Source organism: Parambassis ranga, unplaced genomic scaffold (assembly GCF_900634625.1).
Source record: "Parambassis ranga unplaced genomic scaffold, fParRan2.1 scaffold_21_arrow_ctg1, whole genome shotgun sequence".
Classification (NCBI taxonomy): Eukaryota; Metazoa; Chordata; class Actinopteri; family Ambassidae; genus Parambassis; species Parambassis ranga.
In genome coordinates this window covers 3,920,184-3,928,986 of record NW_021144767.1, presented here as the reverse complement: position 1 = coordinate 3,928,986, position 8,803 = coordinate 3,920,184, and the positions used below count along the sequence as shown (strand labels likewise).

At 42.1% G+C, this 8,803-nt stretch overlaps 1 non-coding gene across 1 annotated transcript; it reads right to left on the bottom strand.

Moving 5' to 3' along the window:
- Positions 1 to 2,307: 2,307 nt before the first annotated feature.
- trnas-uga (transfer RNA serine (anticodon UGA)) lies at positions 2,308 to 2,389 on the bottom strand. The gene has a single exon. It is a non-coding gene; the product is annotated as a tRNA-Ser (tRNA).
- Between the last annotated feature and the right edge of the window lie 6,414 nt (positions 2,390 to 8,803).

The window sequence follows — 8,803 nt, the reverse complement described above, 5'->3', positions numbered from 1 at the left end:
GGATGATGACATTGTAGGGTGTTTTTGATGACATCACATAATGCCTTCATGTCAGAGTTGTAACCTCAAAAAGTGTCCTTGCTGTGGTGTTCAACATCCTTCAGTCCAGGTGTCTCGATGTAAACTCCTGAATAAACTGAGTTTTTCTCAGCTAACCAACGTGCTGCGCTGATCAATGAACACAGCTGCACTGCTTCCTGAACCAACTGGGCCAGCTCTCCTCCTGCAGCTGCTTTTTCGTCTGAATGCACTTCTTTCTGAACAAAACAACATTCTGTTTTCTGGGTTATCATTTTCTCTTGTTTTTCCGACGAAATGACAGGTGTGTTAAACTTTGTCAGGGCCGTCAGCTCAGTTGGTCAGAGCGTGGTGCTAATAACGCCATGGTTGCGGGTTCCGTGTACGGCCATTCTGTGGTTTATGCTGAGAAACAGTGTGACTTTAGTATGAACACTTACGCAAGCAGGAACATGCTTGGAAGAGTGACTTTCACCCAGACCCACCTCCACCACATATAAACCATTTTTCCCACCAAACAGTTAGAACTGATGAAGCTGCTTGGAGGAGCAGAGAACGTCTTCAAGAAAACTTGAAAAAGAAAAAAGAAAAAAAGTCCAGACGCTCTCTATGAACATGACCTGGATGACATGTAAACATACAGTGTGCTCTTTGTGATCTGTATTCTGGCTCTAAAACAAGTGCCCCTTGTGAGGGTTGAAGTCACAATCTTCAGATGATGAGACTGACTCGCTGCCTACTGCACTAACGAGGCTCAGAAAGAGCTGAAACGGTCTTTTCTCTTTTTCTTTTTACCAATGTGCCAATGTGAATTAAAAAATGATTAAAATTATATACACTATTATTTATTTAATAGTGGTGATTGAGATATATATTTTGTTTTCTTCAACATGTTTCTAATGCAGCTACAGTATCTCTTCTCTCATCTTCCTCACCTCTCTTCCTCTCTGCCTCTGTCTCCTCTCTTTCTAAAGCTGAGCTCCAGCTGACAGACTCTTCATTCTGTCTGTTACAGTTTTAGCTGTATGCAGATATCATCCTGGCAGACAATGGGTCCCTATAGCAAGGATAATAACATACTTTTTAAAATGGGCGTTCGTCATGTAACATGTTCTATAACTCCTTAAACCAGCTGACTGCTGTCAGTCAGAGTGACTCAGCCTTCATGGATGAACCTCACAGGTCAGATAACACTGTCCTCAGACCTGCTGTTCAGTCTGTTATGATGCTACGAACACGTCACGCCCCCTCCCTGAACATGACCGGCTCGTTATCGTCACTCATTCAGGTCAACAGCAAATTAGCAAAACCCACATAGTAGCAACAAATCCGGCTCCTCCGCTGCATGTTCCACCTGAACTGCGGATTCTGCTGTTCAGCAGCGAGAACGTCTTTAAACCCTGGTCTGTCTGTCTGTTTGTGTGAGGCTGCAGTGAAGGGCTGTATGAGTTCTGCACACACGCTTCAAATTAAGATTAAGACTTTTCAATACTTTAAGGGCCTTCATTTTCCCACAGTTGATTCATCAACTTTAATACTTTTAAGACCCCGCGGACACCCTGACCTCAAATGTCACTTTGTATAACAACTTCGTGCAGTGAAACTGAAAGTGGTAATGTATTTTATTGTGTCAGCCTGAAACCATTCAACCATGTGTGGTCGAACGAGACTACACTAGTGTGCATGTGCATGGAGATCCAAATCCCAAACAATCCATGAACCAATAACACGCACCGCAATTCATTTTATTCACCACTAGATATCCTACTCGAGCACTGTGTCAGAGAGTGATAAGAGAAGATAAGATAAGATAAAACAGTGGAGACTGCGACCTGAACGCAGCGCCTTGGACCGCTCGGCCATCCTGACATGACAGCATGCTGTCCACAACAAGTTTGGAAAAGCTCAAGGATGAACACTTAATGAAACAATCTGAAATCTTCACTGACACTGATGTGGACAGACTCAGAGTGTGGTCTGTCTATGCTATCTCAACAAGTCTTGATCAGAGATGAGATTTTCATCTGGTCACCACATGATGAACCATTCTGACTATTGTAGTACCCTTGAGATCTGCCTTTCCCAGGTGTTTTGTCCTTAAGGTGAAGCAGTCTCTGCCTCAGGGTGAAACTGGGTTTGAAATGTGCTGGGACGTTTTATCCTTTGCCTCCTCATTGCACACCAGTTGCTCTCGTTCAGCCATTTTAAAATGACAGTTTTTGGAAGTGTCAGATGGACTGTGTCCTCAGACATGGAGGAGCATAAAGTGATCTTGGAGATGAAAAGAACCGTTGTTGGCAGGATTCGAACCTGCGCGGGGAAACCCCAACGGATTTCAAGTCCATCGCCTTAACCACTCGGCCACAACAACTAGGAAAAGGTAACAATGAAGAGTCTGACGACCCAGGTTGGTTCTGTCCATGAGTGCATGGTCTTGTCCAGGTTGTCCTGTCCAGTTTGGTGTTGGTGCTCCTTTACTTGTTTCCATTTCATTCGAAGGTAAATCTGCTGCCGACCAGAGCCTGCGTTTGACAGACAGCTATCACAGAAAGTTAAGTCAAAGTCAAAATTCCAGAATGAAAAGCAGAAATCTAGAATAAGTGGCAGCATTCCAGTATAGACATCAGTATTCCAGAATGATAGGCAGAATTCCCTGCTCTCACTAATTTTAATTAATTTAATTTGAATTAATTGCTGCTGTCACTGACACTTCTATCAGCAGTATTACTACACAGCTGGCTGCATGGCAGTGAATGACATGCGATTACAAACACAAGTCCACTGTGATGGTTCATTTAGACAGGCACTGAAATGTTCTTCTTTGTGGAGCCTCTTCCAAACCGTGATCTGACAACTACTAAACATCCAAGACATGAACAATAAAAATCAACCTTTCATTCATGTTAGGCTGAAAACACATCAGAAGAGTCTTCATCACTTTGTGAGATCAGTGAGGAAGAGTATGTTCCTCAAACAGAAAGTGAGACTTCAGTACATGTCAGACAGCACAAGAGAAGCAGAAAGACTGATGTGAAGCATCAAGGTATCATGCTGAAGGTTAGTTCATACTTTTAGACCTTCCTCACTTTGTGAGGCCTCAACAGTCTTTTTGCTGCTAAATATTGTATTAGACAAATGGAAAAGAATCACTGTTGTGCTAATATCACAGATGGATAGCATCTCCATCACAGTCTAATATAATGTTGTGGTCCAGGTGGCTCCTAAAGCTGTCAGAAGATGCCATGTTTTCAGTGTCTCCTTACAGGCACACAGGTCAAATGAACAGTAACACTTTGGATTTGTGGGATCAACAACTCAAACTGCAGCAAACACACAAACAATGTCTCATTGTAGTAAGTTAGTCAATCAGCTACAAGCTGAATGTCTGCCCTGACCTGGACACATACAACTTCTTGTCTATGCACACAATTTACAGCCATAATCCCGGTGAGGACAGTTGTGTGTCTTTCCACTCTCGTTGTTGTACAGTAAGACGCATGAGCTCAGGACATTTTCAGCAGTACATTTGCTCTGTTCTAGTTCACCATTTTGTCTGGCTCTCTGCTTATGTTCTGCTTTGATTCCAAATACAAACATCCAAACATTTTCAATGTATATGCTGCACTAATCTCAAACATTCTGTTCAGAAATAAACAAATGCATTTTCATTTCACAGTCACACATGTAACCAACTTAACCTCATAACTTCATATAAGCGTACTTACTCTCTGGTTATGAGTCTAGCTTTAAGGTAACACAGACAACATGGAATTAGCGTCTGTTAGCAACATGCTAATACATGTTTCTCTCACTTTGTGAACACTCGTAAAACATAAACACATCTAACAACACTGTCTGCAGTCACTTAAGATACTAACAGAACAGATGACCAGAACCACTGATGACCTGGTTACCATGGTAACTGTCAGTGGGTGGATATATGAGGCAGCAAGAGAACATTTGTGTGTCTAACATGGACTGAGTGTCATGGTCTGGGTACTTCCTGGTTGTTGTTGTTGGTCTTTTTCTCCTTCTTTGTGTGTGAGTGAAGGGGTGAATGTTTACTGCTGTATTAGCTGCAGTACATATTCATGAAAGGATCTGATTCTTCAGCATTGAGCTGTGTGAGTGCTGCTATCAGGAAATCAGAGTTAACAGTGAGAGCAGAAATCCCCCAGAGGGCTGGACCTGACTGCTGTCCTGATAAAGACATGAGCAGAGACATGAGGAAGACTGTCTGGAGGACACACAGAGTGGACATGGGTCACAGAGTGCTGCTGCTGTTTGTGTCTCTGCAGCATGGGCAGCTGCTCCTGCTCCACTCGTCACCGGCTGATTGTTCACACCTGTGATCAGTCATCAGCCAATCCTGCTGCAGCTTCCATCTAGTATATGTGTCCAATGGAAGCTGAGCAACATGTCAGCTACACACATAGAAACACTACACATAGTTTTTCATATAAATAACATGGATTGAATCATGTTGTACAGTCAATGGAAACAAAAAGCACTGAGAGTGGTGCTGGTAGTGCAGCAGTGGATGGAGGCTGAAGTGCTGCCACCTAGTGTCAATATTTGGTATTACTCTGACTACATATTCCACCTTTAACTCTCTGTCATATATACTGTGCCATGTGTGAAGTGATAATAAAATGTGAATGTGAATTTATTGTAAAGAACTTTACTTATTATCCCTGTTATAAGTGAGCAGTGTGTGTGTGTGTGTTTGATGGAGTGTGTAATGTCTGCTCAGTGTTACTGATGCTGCTGTGTGTGATCTGAAAACTGATCAAACTGTGATGTGTCTGATGCTGACAGAAGAATCAGAGGTCAGACAGTCGGATCCTCCTCTGTGACACCTTTAACATCATATCAGAAATCTCTGTCTGCTTCTGGTACATGCAGCTGATCACCAGCAGGGGGCTCACTGCTTTGCTGTCACTCAGTGTAACAATGGAACTGTTAGAATGATGGTGCGGCTCACACAGGTGTGTGTGGTTGAGGTTAATCAGTGCAACAATGTCAGCTTCTCTCTACAGACTGTGAGAGAAACAGTCTGACTGAAGACAGGAGGAGGCAGAAATGTCACTGTGTGGATGTCAGCTGCCAGAAAACACCACAGAAGAAGAAGAGGCAGAGGAAGAAGAAGAACAGAGAGGGGAAAGTGTTTGTGGTGACAGTGGATTGGAGTAAAGCTCAGCTGCTACAACAGAACAGTTTCTGAACACATGTGTAGCCACCAAAACTACACCTGGTACAACAAAGGATCACAGTGAGTGGAGGACCAAGGCTGGAACCAGAGGACCAGAGCTGAGCTCTGGAGGCCAGAGAAGTCCTCCTGATTGAAGCTGAAATGAAACAGTCAAGATGTGAGTGAAGTCCAGACTTTCTGCTTTAATTCAAGTGTTTGGACAAAAGTGTGGCATTAACCATTCGGGAGCTGTAGACATTTTCATACACACACATTTCTGCTGGCTCATATATAATGGAACAAAGGGCTGACAAGCAGCTGCATGTCCAGGTGAGTCCTGTTCCTGGTTCCTCCATGACTAATCCAGCAGATCAAAGTCCTGGAGGTGGTTCTGAGTGTTACATTTACATTTGGTAGCTGTTCACTGGAGCTCTGAACCCTTCATCAGGTGTGCCGTGTGGAATGATCCCATCACACTTCATCGGTATGAAGCATGTTATTGAGTTATGGTAAATACTTACATCTATGCCAGCCACTTGTGTGGCAACATGTCGTCCCAATCTTATATTCATGCAGCCATATTGTGTTCTATATACAGCTATACCCTATATATATATACCTTCTTACACTGCAAAAAAGGAATTTCAGGAAAGTAAAAAAAGCCTTGTATCAAGGAAATGAGTCTTAATGTTTGTCCAGAAAGAATATTGATCTCATCAAGCTTGTTTTACATTAGATTTTATATCTCATTTTAGGAAGGTATGGTAAGTTTTTCTTGATATTTCAGCTAATTTTGAGGTAAAAAGAACCAGAAACAGATGAAAACATGTTTTATAATAAATCCCAGTGGAGCAACAAGACTTATTATAAGAGTAAGAGCATTCACACAACTCCTCAATTTAAGAAAAACTAAACAAGAACAATGAACACTTTTTATTATTATTTCATTGCTGCCATCTGTACCTGACAGAATTGGTTCATACCCAGCATCTTGTTAAAATGACAGCAGACTGGTCTATAGAACATACAAATAATACAAATAACCATGCTGTAAATGTGCATTGTCCACAAACAGAACAAAATGACCCAAAATGGCAAAAAATGAAATGACCCTTGCTTCACCTGCACCCTGAATCACAATGTAGCAAAGAACATGCTTGTTCAGTATACTGCAGCATCAGCATTCGACTGACTGTTGATCTGCTGTTTCAGATTAGTGTTACAGTTATTTTCATACAGAAAGAACAATCACGAAACAACGAAAACCACCGAGGCAAACCGATTAAAAACTGCACCTGTTACAGCCTCTCAGATGAGGCTCTGTGTAGCCCAAGCACAGCTGCCAGGTAATATTTTGTGGGGACATGTCACATCCTTGTGAGTAGAACTATAACAGGGAGTGGAATCTAACAGATCCTCAGATGTTATGAGTTCAGTTGCTTGTGCCATGTTTGGCCTCTCTATTGAATATGCCATGTAATTTCTATCATAGCAGACAGTATTATGCTGCTGCAGCTCAAAACAATATAACCACCAGTTAATTACATAGATGTTGCTCACGAGTCCAAACTCAGGTAAATCACTGGAATTAACAGCAGTTACAAGTAATGTCTTCTCCGTACATATTTATTACCATTTAGATGAATCCATTCAACAGACACTGCATTGTTTGTGTCATCATTTCCGAGGAAAGCCCTTGTTTTTCTTTCAAATATGACATGCTGCGTATTTCTGAAGTTGGTCCCGATGCACACTCATTGAAAAACATTGGGTGTTCAGGATGACTTACATTTTGACAACACTCATACATTTGATTATGCCTTACTAAAGACCTTTGCAGCCCACTGTTTGAAAAAACAATGTATTGATTCAAACCTCATGCACATGTGACGGACCATCGGTCCCAGGAGTTCTATCTGCGATGGAGCATGAATCAGATATAAATATTGTTATCAGGGAAAAGACATTTCAGATGTTTTAAATGCTGTTCAGTCTCTTTAACCTGCTAATTGTCTGTAGACCAATGACAGGAGCAAACAACATCTGAACACTTTCTATGAGTTCAAGGATGAATTTGTAGTACTCAGTATCTGTAGCTGTATCAATAATAAATGAACAGTCATTTGGCCTGAGGATTGCTTCAGTTTACTGTCACTTGAAGCTAATGTGCTGTAAGCTATAGGGCTTGGTTTGTCTCTGACATCAAGCGGAGAGTAGGGAAATCCAGTTAATGCAGTATTGAGGGCATCCAAGTCTAGTTGACCTAAAAGAACTGAATGTTTAACACACACTTTATTTCTAATGGAGCAATGCCTTCAAGAATTACATGCATCATATCCTGAGGTGTTTGTTCAATCAAGTTAAAGGCTGGAAATTCTACCAGCTTGCTCTTCCTGTTGATGCCAAATGTAGTCTTTAAACTGTTCCTAAGATCCTCTGTATTTGCTTCTCAATGTCACTGCACTGCCGAACATGTCTTTCTAGTGTCCTTAGTTCAAAGTTGTCTTGGTCAAAATACATTTGCGTGTCCTTAAATGAACATTCACACTGCCGGCACTTACTCTAGGCGAAACCAACAGCCTCTTTAAATCCACAAAGCTCATGTTGTGCTAAGGTGTCTCCACATATCGACACTAATGCTCCAGATATTTCACGTTCACCTGCTGCAGTCTGAATTAACACCATCATATAGCATTTTCAAGTCCTCATCCCCCAAAATTCCATCCAAGGCTCTGGCTGCCGGAGGATACGATGTGGAGGCCATCAAGAGCCTGGTGGCTAAAGGGACCCTGGTCCAGACCATGTTCACTGTTGTTGGCAGAAAAGTCGGAGAGCAACAAACTGCTGTCTTACATTCATCCTTCAGCTCTATGCTCTAAGAGTCTGAGAATATGTGGTTTCCTTTGTTTACAGTGGTGCATGTCATGTGACTTTACTTATGCAACATGTATGATAATGTTCTGTCTCCTCTCATTTCCAGACGTGCAGCCAAAAACATGTGCAGTGATGATATGTGACGGTATCATCATGGTCTCAGAGAGAAGAGCTGAGTGTCTGTTCTGATCTGTGGATGCTTGTGTCTCTTCTCCCCTGTAGTTTCCTGCTTGTTGCTCCGTCACACGCCCTCTGCTGGTGAGCCGCGTCATTACACACAACCTCTCATGTAATGAGGCGAATAATGAACTTTTGACTTTATGTGGAGGAGGGATTGATTTTGGAATGAGGAGGCTGCAACCTGCGATGGCACCACTAGATGTCAGCGTTTCACAGCATTGGTGAGGGTACATATACTCACCTTCACATCTATGCTGTTGTTCAGCATGTGTTAACAGACCTATCTGACTTCTGTTAACATCACTGTGACATACACACAGAGGCTCTACACTTCACAGACGAGCTTCAGTGGTACAGTGCACATCACATTTGAAACAAGAGCACTTACCATCACTGGTAGTGAAGGTGTCCCAGGAAGAATTACTGTGATGTTTTACCTTTAGAGCCTTTTTATAGAACACACTCATTTGATTTGAATTAAGAATGTTTGTTGGTGCAGTAGCCAGCATGAGCCCTGTAGATGTCTTTATTTAAAAAAGA